Raw genomic sequence first — 14142 nt, forward strand, 5'->3', positions numbered from 1 at the left:
TGGTGGGAGCCCTGGCCGCACACACAGACCGGACAACCTGAAGCGGTCTCGAACCAAGGAACGTACGGACGAACGAACCCGCGCAACGAGCGGCAATTCTATATATGTGTATGTGTGTCTACCTATATATATATTATAGAATACACTGTCAAGAGAGGAACTTATACCCCGTCGGGTGCGCGCGCGCGCTCCCACGTTGACACGGTGGGAATTCGCCGCTCTCGCGCGTACGTTAAGTATGCTCGTACACGCTTGTATGCGAATATGCGCGTATGTATATATACGCGTGCATTTCGAGCACACGTATATAGCGTATACGCGCGAATATAAATATACGTGGTGTATGGGGGAAGTCGATGGTCGGTCGGGTGCGCGTATACCGGTCCATCGGAGGCCAGAAAGCAGATCCTGCAAAATCATCCGCGGCTTCGTGTGCGCTTCTCTAATGAAGATGTGGTAGATGTATGAATAAGCGGTCGCTGCCAACGTGCGCGTACAGCTTTCGCTCTTTCTTTCTCTCTCTCTCTCTCTCTCCCTCTCTACTTCGATCTCTCCCGGTCTGTCAGATGGAGAGACACTCGCGATTCCTCCACTCTCGGTGGTTTCGAGTGCAATCTTTTCAATTCTTCGCTCGATGATAGTAATTGGAATTGTTGTTTCACCTTTACCGACTCAAATATGATAATTTGACTGCTTTTCTTCTCGCATGCCATTCATTATTTGACTCGATTTTCTATTTAACATGAGTTTTACTTATTTATCATTTTCACCTCCATTTGTTTACTTATGATTATTTATTATATTAGGTATTTAAAAAAATAAATACTTCCCTCTCTCTTTCTACCCTTCCTCCCTCCCCTCTCTCTCTCTCTTTCCGTGTTCCGATCTCTCGTTGTGCCTCTGAAAATCGCGGCGCAATGTCGGAGAACGGCAGGTGGCACAGTGAAGGGAAAATAATGCCGCGGTGAGAGATATCGCGGCTGCGAAATTCCTTTTGCTTTCTCCGTGCGCGCGGTGGTTTTAGCCTCGCGGTGGGTGTAACCGCCTCGTTTGTGTTTAGGTCGCGCATTATTTCACGACGTGACGCTTTAATGGCGAACTCTGTTTTCTCGCAGGCGCACGCCGGCGAATCTCGCCCGGTGCGAAGGCGGAGATGCCCTTTCCTTAACGGGGACAATCGGAAGCAAGATCGCCGATATCACCGTGATACGACCACATTTCCCAGATCAAAGTTCGATACAGTCGGGTTGGCTTGTTATCGGTTTGCAAAACCATCTGTTGGAGAACAGAGGTTTCTAAAGTAAGGATCTCTAAGAAGAATCCGCGCGTGATGGTACAATATATTACATTTTCGAAGGTACACAAATTAATTGTATTTTAGAATAATGATGTCAAATATTTGGAAATTTTTTATAATATAATATAATATATAATATATACGATGAACTAAAATTTTAATCAGCTACTCATGTGTCGTATATTTCATTAAAATATATAAACATATTAGATTAGAAAACTCAATATAATAAATTGATAAAAATTAAATAAAATGCCCCAGAAGAGTTGAAAGTGAACGATAAATGTATGATATGAAAAGTGATAAATATAACAAACAACGACTGCGGGTCGATTAACGATCTCAATATTTGAAACGACCAAACACGACGCGCTAATTTCGATGCATCGCGAGATGCACGTCTCGTTCGTGAGAAATAGCAGCAGTAACAGCCATCGTTTTACAACGTCGCGAAGAGTGTTCGTCTCACGGTTGTGCGGACCAGAAGCAAAATGAACGCATACGCGGGGTCGGCCCCTCCGAGATAGCACAATCTGGTTGTGTCTTTACTCCGCGCGGGAATGTAAGCGAGAGAGAGAGAGGGGAGAGAAAGGGCAGCTGGGTGGCGTAAGGTTCTCAGGTAGGAACATTTAGACGGACGTGCACACGTCGAGATTCGTGGCCGTTCGCCGATCGTTGACACGGGGGCCACGGAGTGCTCGACTGCATTATCGTTGGCGTGCGAACAGGTAACTTCGCGATCTCTCTTTTTTTTTGTTCCCCTCTTTTCTCTCTCCTCTCTGTTTCTTTCTCTCTCCCTTATCTGTCTGCCTCTGCCTGTCTTTCTCCCTCTTCACCCTCTCGTTTTCTGTCCGCGCGCGAATGCGCATATGTACGCTACTATTTTGTTATGCCATGCTCGTCCACGCGTTCTCCGCAAACAGATTGCGCACCGCGAGAAACGAGACCTCTACCTGTGATATACGAGTGGAAAATAATCTGTTTTTTTTTTTTTTGTATATTAGTATATATTGATATTGAAGAATCGAGAGATAATGGCGTGTAGTTGCGATGTTACGCGATGCTATTATGGTACTTAAAAAATTAATCGATCGATGCGGATGCAGTTTATTAATATCCTGGAATTATATGGAAGCGTTCTGAATTACGTCATATTTATGCTATTGAATTATCTCTCGTCTAAATGTCACTTTAACGAGTTGTTGAAAAATTCCAAAGCATGTAAAACAATGAGATTGCTATAGATTGACGTAGATTCGAGATAAATTTCTTCACAATCTATATAGATGAGAGATGTTAAAAATATTGGAGATTAATACAAAACCAGAGTAAAACCATTGGTTATGAAAATTATAAATTTCTATCCATTTGATAATTCCTTAAATTAATTTTATTGCGTAACCAACTTTTATTTCCTTTTCTTTTATCAATTCTCTAAAATTTATAAATACAAAGAAAATCTTTCGCATTATGGACAAAATTTATGGAAAAATGTAAATAATTTATATTTCTTTGCATATTAACATCTTATGAATATTTTATCTGTAAATTTGTTTGTCGCCTTGTACAAATTATATCTTATCTTGTTCTATCGAATATTATGAAAGGAATGTGAAAAAAATATTGTCGTGATACGCAAACGAGCAAAATAGAAAGTCAAAGCACGTAAAGCACAAACATACGTCACAAGCCCAACACAAACGCGCCGCGTGTTACGTCATAGCATTTTTCCTCGTTATGTCAAACGCGCGGCGCGAGCGAGCTCAGCGTCCAGCGGCAAGAGGATACGAGATCTCGTAGCCCCCCCCAAAAACGACATCATTCCCACGCCGGGATCCTGTCAACGTCCGCGCGGCGCGATTTTCGCGCGGATTTGTTGCAACGCGCGCCGAGAGTCACCTCTACCTCTCGCGGTCGAGAAACCGATTCCGCGGTATCTGGAGTGCCATCGATCTCGTGGCGTGTAGTAGCGGGGCCACGCTACTAGACTCTCGAAGTTTCTCCCCGTTCCATTTTCCCGGATGTCCTTTCACGGCGCGCACACCGCCGGCTCATCGTCCTTCCAATCGGTCGCGGGCTAGAGCGCATTCGAGGCTGCGCTATCGAGCGCGTGCGCTGCACCGATCCGATCCCCGTGAGCGGGAAGCGGTGAGAGGCGGACGTGGACGCGGGCGCGGGCGTGGGGGCGCCTCGTGTGGCACGGGCCACATTCGACGAGGGACGTCGAAACCGGAAGTGGTCCATCGAGAACGGGAGTTGCCTTGGCAACCACGATCTGCTTTAACCCCCGGTCGATCATCGGTCGTCTTCCGCGTCGTTCAAAAGCGTTCTATTATTCGGTGTCGCTGCATCCTCTCTATTCCTCTCTCTCTCCCTCTTGTTAGAGGAAGAGTTTCGAAGTAAAGAAAAAGATATATTCAGACAAATATATATTCTTTTAAACGTTGTAAGATTGTAAAATTTTCGAAAGTATCGCAATAATTATTTAATGAAAAGGAAATTAATGAAATTCTAGAAATGCAGTATACGCGTCGTTGTTCACTCGCATTTGATTAAGGTATAAGATTAATAGCGCGTGGGTGGTAAGATAATAAGGAACTAGGAAAAACAAATTATAAATTACAGCAAAATGTTAAGACTATTACAAAGAGCTAATTTATATCTCTGATATGATTGGGAAAATTGTAACAAATGTAAACATTGGATATAAGCAAGAATTATAGTAATGACGAATATTACAGATAATTGCAAAAGTGAGATATAAAATATACAAGAAACATATATATAGAAGGGGATTTGACAAATTGCTAAAAGCGTGTGTCAGTTTGCCGCAAAATAGCTCGTCGATTCACGTGGTTCGGGAAGGAAAACTACAGATTACATTCGTGCAGTACTTATATAAAAGCGAGTAAAACAAACTAAACGGGGATGCAAGTATAAAAAGATATAATAATGAGAGAGACGAAAGGAAGGAGGGAGAAAAGAAAGAGAGGGGGAGAGAGAGAGAGGAAAGGAGAGCGCAATGTATCGAGCATGTGTGTGTGTGTGTCTGATGTGTTATTCGTTTGTGATACTCGACGGGAGGATGGTGCACATAGCCGAGTCGAGCAGTCACGAGGATGCACGAAGCTGCAACGGCGTCCCACAACAGCGGTCGAGCGACGCAACGCGTCGTGTTACGTCGCCGCGCTGACAGGATCGTCGTAAACGCTCATTGAGCCTGAGTCGACAGACTTCGATTCGTATCGATAATACCTACGTCGCCAAAACATTACGAATCGAACTGATTATTTTTTTTCAAAAATAAACTCTCAAAATTCTATCTCTAGATCATGTAACGTAGTAACAGATTTCATTTTTCTACTATTATATTTTATTATATTATCATTACGGACGGATTTTTATTTATCCATTTCTAATTTTCGCATTTCTAAAAAGAAGCTCCGTGTTTCCATTTTACTCGCCGCGCCAAATATGTAAAAGAAAGTTTCTTCAGCCGTTATAAAAACATTGATACCGCATCCTCATACATAGATACTGGCGAGCGAAGAAATACTATATCGCGAAGCGAGAGCGTATAATTCACTCGAGCCCAACTAACGGCTGGAGGAGAGATTCCGCCTAATTTCCTAGCACACGGCCAACGCCAACATGGAAAGCGTTCGGGTTCTCTCGCTCCACGCCTGCGCCAGGCGTGGATCAATCCGGCGGAGAACCTCGAACATTTTTTTGTATTTCGTTCCCATCGAATTTCGAAGATTCATTGGAGGAGAAATCGCACGCTTCATCGAAACCAACGCTGACCTTCGACGCAAATACTTCGCCTTGCGTATATACGATTATTAGACGTCTGAGACGACGATACTATATCGCGCGGATATAGAGAACGGAGTTATGTTTCTCGGCAAATTTACTCGCTTCTTTTTGCGTGTCCGGACCGTTTAATGCTTGATTTAAATTCGACAGAGTTCGACACGTATAATCGATTCATGAGAGACTCCGTCTGTCCTCTCGTGGCTGGTTATCGCGGTTCCCAAGGGCGGCGATGCCTCGCAGTCCGATACTGTACGTGTGATGCGTTCGTGTATGTATATGTATGTTTGTGTGTGTGTGTGTGTGTGTGTGTGTGTGTTGATGTGGTTGGTATGAGTACCATGTATTGTGCCTGATGTGTGGGTCGCGCGGGGCGCGCTGTGTTATAGGAATGCTGTCGGCAGCCGGCAGCAGGGTCGCCCACTGTTACTCGCTCTCGGACTTGCTTTTGCTCGCCTCCTCCGGCCTCCCCGCGCGTCCCCTCGCGACTCGCGCTCGCTCGATTCCGTTTTAAAACTATATTGGCGTGCCCCCTTTGTACTCCCGGGCACACACTCACTCCGCTCTGCTCCGCGTGGCGTGGCGTGGCGTGTGGTTCACGTACACACGCGCGCATATCGCATTACATACATTTGTCCGCGGCAAGAGCGAGCGCGATGAGGAATCGTCGCGATTCGCGCCTCTCGCGCGATCGCAGACTTTCTAGACAATGATTTTTTTCACTCGTATTTTTTAGACGAATCGGCGAGATTTCCTTCTTCCGGTATGCGCGTTACGTAATCGGGAAAACTGGATGAAATAATTGGCATACGGACATATATTGTTATGCAATTATCTCTGTAATTAAAAAAAAAAAAAAGAAACTGAAGAAAATAGAATGCTTATTGATACTACATAAAAAGCATCGACGATTTTCTTCTGATGTCTCGATGTTATCAATAAAATTGAATGAACTTAATTAAAAAAAAAGATATGATTATAATAAAAATTCAATTCCATTAACATGTTAAATTGTATAATGGAATGCGTGTACTGGTGTGTTACAGCATAAAACATATACATATCAAAGAGCGTCCATTATTCATGCGAACACATGTTCAGTCAGCCAACGAGCACAAATAGTTTTATAACAGTGTTCAGAACACTTAGAAGCAATATCATAAGTGTGATGATATAATTATTATTTTTCATATGATAATGACATATAAAAAAAAAGTATTAATAAATTATATATTCTTGATCGATAAGATTTTAATAATTGCAAATTAATGCACACACATATTTTATAGGTATACATATATATATATATATATCAAAAACGTCACATTTTATCCACACCTATATAATTAAATAACATTTGTTTTTTCCCACGATCTCTCTTTCTGAAGTGTCTATTGCCAAATACTTACTATCGCTTATGATGATGTATTCGTAAGAAAGTCGTGATATTGTCAAATTGATGAAAAATCAAAATTGATTTAATAATTTATTAACTAAAAGAATGTTTATGGGATTTATGGGATTATTGACAACTTATTGTAAATATTTTAATTATACCATAAAAAGAAAGCATACAAAATTTTAACAGAATTAGAGTTCGAGAGGTAGTGTGATTTATTTCATATAGATATGGATATTATTAATGATACATTCTGCCAATATTCATTAACAGGATAATATTATTAAATAGCATTAAATGGTTTCGAGTATGTATCTTATATAAGGAGACGTACTAAGGTGTAATACACCCGCATGTATCTCGCGTTCTCTGGCTTCCCTCTCCTCCCTCTCCTGAATTAAATAATAAAACCGGATATGGGGACGTGGATATATATATATATATATATATATATATATATATATATATATGTACATACGTGTATCGTGTTACTTATTTGTCCGGAAGAAGAGGAGACTCGTCTCGGCATTACTACCGGAGTGCCTTACGTGGAGATGCGCTGGTTTAGCCTGCGCGTTCGTTAAATTTTAAACAAAGGAAATACAAGCAGCGCACGTTTTTCTGTTATGCTGTCTGCTCATTACTTTGCTCACAATTATTTAAAATGGATATCTAACTAGGACTAGTTCATCTCGATAAACGACAAAAATTCTTTACTTCGATTTAGCTTCGAATATATGTACGAATATTCTTTAATTTCCTTCCGTTTCCTGCCGTTTCGTCAAGATTATGTAGTATTAAAATTTATATAGTTTTCATCTCTTTGTTAGACATATTTTTACAGTATATACATATATAAATTAATAAATATATATATATATATATATATATATATAAATTAAAAAGAAATTGTAATATATAATACGTATATAGCTAATAGATCAAAATGTAAAAGGTCAACAGTAAAAGAGTTGCATGAAATCTAAGGAGCTTTTAAGTAATACTGGCAAGATATAGAAATATACATATATAGAGTATAGTAGAATGAATTGATCGATATTTTAAGACGCGTACATCTCCTCCTGCAATAGTTCGTAAATAAAGTCTGTGCTCCCACACATTTTGGTTCCTCTGCCTCAAGCACCGGATTTAGGAAAAATGCATTCCACGATGTGCTTTCGTCTTCCCCCTTTTCGCCAGCGCTGGTAGCTCACATTATAGAAACTTAAAAGGGGCTCCTTTTTTCAGAGAGCTTGAATTTGAGAATGTGTTTCATTCACGGAACTCGATATCGTCGCGGACCTGCTTCTCAGTAGAATCGAAAACTAAAGGCTGCCGTATCTCTCGGGAATTCCCAGGAAATGCCTGGGAATATTGTACAAAAAGAGTCTGAGAGAAGAGTTTTTGGTAAGGTCTTCTCGTTTCGGGATTAAAGCAGGTCTCTCTTTCTTCCCGGACTGTCGGCTCTTTCCACGAAACTCATCACTGTTCAACGGGCTTTATCCTGCCTCTTGTTTGCCTTTTCTTACCAACCGCGCATCCCGCATCTCCGTCTCTCGCTCGGATTTTCTCCTCTCTTTTCTCTCTTTCTCCTCTCCCCCTTTCTTTCTTTTTCTTTCCCTCTAGCTCTCTTCTTCGTCGACCTCTGCCGTCGTCATATTTTTCTCTCGCTTTCTCTTTCTCTCTATCCCTCTGTATCTCCCGTTCTCTCCACAAATCTTTTGCCGAATGGCGTGCCTTACGGCAGGTCTCTCCTTCGGCCTGTCTGCCAGAGAGGAGCATGCTCCGTTTTGGTTGTCGTAGTTGGTTCTCGATGGCATGGTCTTGGATACGCGTTCTCGATAATCGGTCGAGTCTTACCGAGCCCCGAGAAGATCCCGAGAGTATCCTCCATTTGCCCAGCCACCGCATCGAATAACTGTCGCGGACGAAAATCACGGAGCCGCAATGCTCGCTGATTTCACTCTTTCTCGCGCGAGCCGCCAGCCTCCGATTGTTCGCGCGCGCGTGCCGGATACAAGATCTCGTCTGGGATTTACGAAATCGATTGTCGAGGGTATAATCGCAATACTAGAGGAGAAAAAAAATTTCACGCGAGCCGATTCAAACGTCAGTTCCTTAATACTATAGTTATTAACTGACATTCTATTAATATTTAGAAATATTTGACTAGATATAAATAAAACATTATTCACAAATTTATTTGAGATTAATTTAAAAGTAATTTTCCAATATTGCAATATTGTAACTTTAACTATTATGCAATAATATTTTTCAGTAATTTTAACTATAATTTAAAAATATTTAAAAACGTTTACAATATACCATAAAAAAATTATATATTAGATACGAAAAAATATATAAATTCTTATATAATTTAATGAGAAACTGTTGTTAAATGAATAATAATACAAGTAGGAGAAATTTTAATTGTTCGAACTCACAGAAATAACGAAACACGAAAGCGGAGATGTAATATATAATTGTGGATGAGCATGTGATGCGTTGTCCTGGCTCGACTCGAAGGCCCAGCTTCTGAGTAACGGAATGTCACGAGACGTCCTCCACGTCTCAAGGCTACGCAGGACAAAGTGTTACAGGGTAATACGCGAGGATATCAGTTTCTAATTATTGCTCAAAGGTGCGTAGTAGATCGACGCATCGTTATTGCAGAGGAGGGCGTCCCTCGCGCGTGGAAAGGGGAGCCTCCGTAGCCTTCCAAGCTCATGCATTTGAAATCATTGCCTGTCGCGACGCAATTTACGCTCGACAAATTATCGAAGTCACGCGGAGATAAAGCCTAGCTCAGACACAAAATCACATTTTCATCGAACCTTCCAGCGAGCGGATTTTAATAGGAGGCTTTTCTCGCGTACATGTACATTGGCCTACATTACATTAAAGCGAACGATATAGACGCACGGATGTTCGGCGCGAGCCGAGTGAACGTAAGCAACAGAAAATGATCTTTTGAGTGCGCCTGCACCGCGAGAAATAATATAGTACAGTCGAATGCATTAATTTCTCCATGCAAATGCGCGGAACGAATACGACTGATGCGCACTGTTAATGATATATAAATGATATATTATCGCTATTAAATAGCTAATATTCTCTAGCTTGTTGAAACTACTTATTTACTTTACTTTGGATGAAACACAATCTCCCCTTCCCCTCCACCGTCTCCTTTATTATGTACAGCACATTTTGAAAAATTATTTAACACTTAAAATATGTTAAAATAACACTTAAAATTCGTATAGCTGTTTATATCGCTGTCTGCTTTAATGAAGATAGAACTGATTTCAAATTAATGAAAAAATCGTTAAACGAAAGGAACTGCGATAGTTTGAGAATACAAATGTATATACAAAATTGATCTGAAACGAACAGATTATATTCGTTCTCGAATTTTTACTCAAGTAAATAATTCAGTTGGAGAGCTGTTGCGTTAACGATTGATAGTCGCTTTTTTCCGATTCTGAATAATTTGCATGCAGAGTTACATTTGGATAAGTGTAAATGACTTATATCGATTTCCCTACTATTTTTGCGGTCGTTTCGTGCGAGGAACATTAAAGGGATTTATGTTTTAGAAAGAGTACGAATACGAAATTTAGTCGGTCGTATTACAGTTTAGATGAAAACCCGTTCGATAAAACGTGCTCGCATTTGGAAATTGCATTACCTTGCCGAAATCAGCTCCATCATTTGAAAGGTGGATTAAAATTCGTCCGAGCCATAAATCCAAGTGGGAAATCCCATAAATGTCGCGCGCGTGATCGATGAGCAGATTTGACATATAACTTCTAGTTAACTTTATATAATGTTGCTCAAATAAACCAGACCTCTCTCCTCAATGAATTCAAGAAGTAGTTAAAGCAAGAAGTTTGTCATACAAGTTTGTATTGTGTTTGTGTAGAGTTGTCCAGTTAAACTAGACAATATGAGTATATTTCAAAAATGTTTTAGAGATTTATTCTCTATAATTATAACTGCGTAGTAGAAAAATCTTTCTTCTCAAAAAATATTTTTTTTTTCAAACATTTAAATGTCTTGTCTTTAGCTGGAACGATTTTTAATTCTGTAGATGTTTTATAACTTTATAAAAGCTCAAAGTTTATAATACGTGATAGATGAACGTGATATCTATATTTTTAATGAAATCGTGAAAATCGGATGATTAAGAGTGATGCATAGATAGCACAGGCCACTCGCTTTGCATATACGCTCCTGGACATTTGTCGTTCGTCGGTGCTGCTTGGCGCATGCGGTTACAGTTCGAACAGGAAAGAATGCAGTGCTTCCCGAAGCTAATAAAACAGGTCGCCCCGTAACTCAACCTCACGATATACCCGGTCGTAGGTGCGCATATAGCCCGCGCTTTTAGAAACGTCCTTTATACACAGTCACCCCTTGTGCAAATGCATCAAGCGTAACCAATCTACAAGGGGTTTAACAGATCGAGTTAGTTAATCTCTTTCGGGCGTTGAGCTCCGCGATTAAACAATACACACTTCGCAGTTTAATAATTTATTATTTTTTCGCGTAATTGCGATCAATTAGATTATAATTATTATTATTATTATACATTATGAGTGTTATGATATTTTATTATTATTATATGAATTATTAAAATTTTAACAGTGCAAAGATAATCAGTTTACAGATTAAAGAGTTTAAGAAAACTGTTGCTCAAATATTTGCAAAATTTTTCGAAAGATTTTATATTAAAAATTAGAAATATTGTACGCATTAAAGTATTAAATGATCATTTCCATTACATATAATATTATTTCAGCTAAACATGAGAGAGAGAAAAAAAGAATTAAAATTGTCAATTCTAAAAAATAATTCTTGTAATTTGTAGCTCTATATATATAATAATTAAAGTTGATAAAAAGCATATCCTTTATGAAAAAAAAAATGATTATATTATTTTTTATTATTCGCATACAATATACAATTATAATTGTTAGATAACCATTTGTTCGCGTTTAATCGACGACTTACATAAAATTCTGCAAATGCAGAAATTACTTAAACTTTTTTAAAGTGTAGTCATTTCGATATAGTCATTTCAAACTATAAAAAAAGTAGAATAAATGTTTTATCGAATTATGTAAAGATTTGCTAAGCAGCTCAAAGCTTTTCTCCTTCAGATCCACCGGCGATAAGAGGACGCTCCTTTCGACGAGAAAGTCCGTCGACGGGGGCGCCCGTCAGCGAGTTAGTCGATGCGGCGACATCGACGATGTCGACATGGGGGGGTTGGAGGATCGCGTGTCGGCGGTGTACCGTCGACGGCGGGAAAGGGTTACGGGAGACTTTGGGGCGCACGTAAGAATCCACGCGACGCCATCGCTCGTCGGGCGAGAGACTCGGCGACTCGGAGGCACGGCACAAAGAGAAAGCGAGACGGAGAGAGAGAAAGAGAGAGACAGAGACGGCCGCCGGAGCTGGTTGAGAGACGAAGAGAGAGTGGATCAATACCGTGCGATACACGCCGAAGTAATTTCATTGTCCACTGTTAGCGGCGGTTCACGTGTCGCGTGGCGGCGCGGCATGGCGCGATGTTGGTGTGGCATGGCATGGCGTGGCATGACATAGCATGGCGTAGCGTAGCGTGGCATGGTATTGGTATGGCGTGGCGTGCGCGCGCCCGCGGTGGCCCCTCGCTCCATCTCACCTCCTCGCACTTTGTTTTCTCCCTTTCTCTCGATCTCTCTCATCATCCGTCTCGTACTATATGTGTTTGTGCATGTATTGTGCTGCCTTTCTTTCGCGTTCTCCGCTTCGACCGCTCTCGATCGCCCTCCCGACCCGCTCTTACGGGGGTGAAAATAGAACCCTTATGGCGCGCGAGTGATAGCCCGTACGTCGTTACTAGCTGCTATTGATCACCCTTTGCAATCAATGTTAACTACGTCGGGATCTGTAGTTGAGGAGTACGATCCTGAAATTCGCTTAGCTGTTGGAAAAAATAAATTATCGCGCAGATAATTCTGATTGGTATACATATGTTTATCAATGCATGTATATGTATTATATATCTTAAAAAAAATTTAATATTGCTAGCTTCAAAATTTTTAAGAGAAAATAGTGGAAATATTTATGCCTTTTTAAATGATATACCAGATAACTATGAATAATAATCAGTTAAATACAATCACAGAAAGGAGGAGGAAGTTCCAATTATCTATTTAAATAATATTCTGATATTATCTCTCATTTTGATAAAATGCATTGTTAGGCATTTAACATATTGATAATATGTTTCTATATCAAAGTCGATCTTATGCTTCCACAAATCAGGCATACTCATTGTCAGTGACTAATATAGATTTTTTAGGACGGCCGTTTTACTTGAACTCCCTTGTAAAATTGGGATGTTGTGTGAGATGTTGCGTAAAAGATCGTAGAAAAAACTGGAGCAAAATGCAGACGTGGACGAAATTAAAAAAAAAAAACAAAGTGATACGAAACAGCTGTCAAAACTTTGTTTGGTCTAACAATAGAAAATTTGGAAGATATGTTTTTCTATGAGAAAATAACAAGCGAATCTTCCTTTGTATCTTGTTCTGTTTGAAGAATTGCTATCACTGATTTAGACGTAAATATTTTCGTTATCCGATGACTGCCATTGACGAACGAGGACATGTAGTTTTATCGCGAGACATTTGTCGTCTTTTTCGTCTATGCTACCAAGAGCAACTTTGTTAACATTTGCTAAGAATATCTGACGCGAGACATCGGCAGCGACTCGAAAGTGTGAAACTTTAAGAAGGAACTGGACAGGTCATCTACATAAAAAAATAATAAACCTAATATATTTTGAGAATCATGAATTTGACATTGCGCACAAACATACAGAGCACTTTAAGCCTTAAAATATAAAATATAAAATTGATAATTTATGAATTAAAATAAAGATTTATTTTGTAAAATAGAATTTAATCTTAAAATTGTAAATATTATCTTGACTCAAACTAACTTTTTTACAACGACTATGCCATGATTTTAACAATATAATATAAAAAATTATGAAAATAAAATTTTAATTCTGTCTTCATTTTAATTTGTATTAGATTTATCAACATTTAATAGCTGTTTCGTCCAATTTCTTCTTAAGCGGATGAGACTTCGCAACGCAGAAATTAACAAGCGCTTATCAAAATTGCGCATCTCTCGGTGCGAAAGGAACGAGAGTTCGACTTGGCGCAGTCTCGATCCATGAGAAAAAAGGTAGTGGACCGTAAAACACTGCTTCCACTTTGTTGCAGGCGTTTGCTTGCATAGCACGAGATTCTCCCGACACGGAGGGGACTCTCACGGGCGATCTTTCACTCTCGGACATTTAGAGCGTTGACTTTCTCCCGTATCGAAACTGTTGATCGTGCGAACCGTGGAGACATGACGAGTAGGGATGCCCACACCGATACTGGGAAGTATCGTTTTTTCCCGATGTTTTCATGACAATGATGCATATCTCTGATATTAAAAATCGTATCATATTTTTTGACATCTTTTGACACGAATGATAATACATTCTCTAATTTTCTGATATTTATTTGCAAATAATTTATGGACTTTTATTTGAAATAAGTTCAATTAAACTGTGCATCATCTTCGT

At 39.8% G+C, this 14142-nt stretch overlaps 1 protein-coding gene and 1 long non-coding RNA gene across 5 annotated transcripts in view; both read left to right on the forward strand.

Moving 5' to 3' along the window:
• Positions 1-14142, forward strand: part of LOC126857322 (uncharacterized) — a 91456-nt gene that overhangs the window by 32561 nt on the left and 44753 nt on the right. The window lies entirely within an intron of this gene.
• LOC126857382 (uncharacterized) overlaps positions 1-14142 on the forward strand; it is a 29294-nt gene that overhangs the window by 5004 nt on the left and 10148 nt on the right. Inside the window, exon 4 of one of the 4 annotated variants that reach the window (XR_007688490.1) lies at positions 1116-1385. The exons of the other annotated variants lie outside the window; for them this stretch is intronic. This is a non-coding gene — a long non-coding RNA (uncharacterized LOC126857382). Of the gene's footprint in view, positions 1-1115; positions 1386-14142 lie in introns of those variants that run through there. 4 annotated transcript variants of the gene reach the window in all.

This window comes from Cataglyphis hispanica, chromosome 2, assembly GCF_021464435.1.
Source record: "Cataglyphis hispanica isolate Lineage 1 chromosome 2, ULB_Chis1_1.0, whole genome shotgun sequence".
Taxonomy (NCBI): Eukaryota; Metazoa; Arthropoda; class Insecta; order Hymenoptera; family Formicidae; genus Cataglyphis; species Cataglyphis hispanica.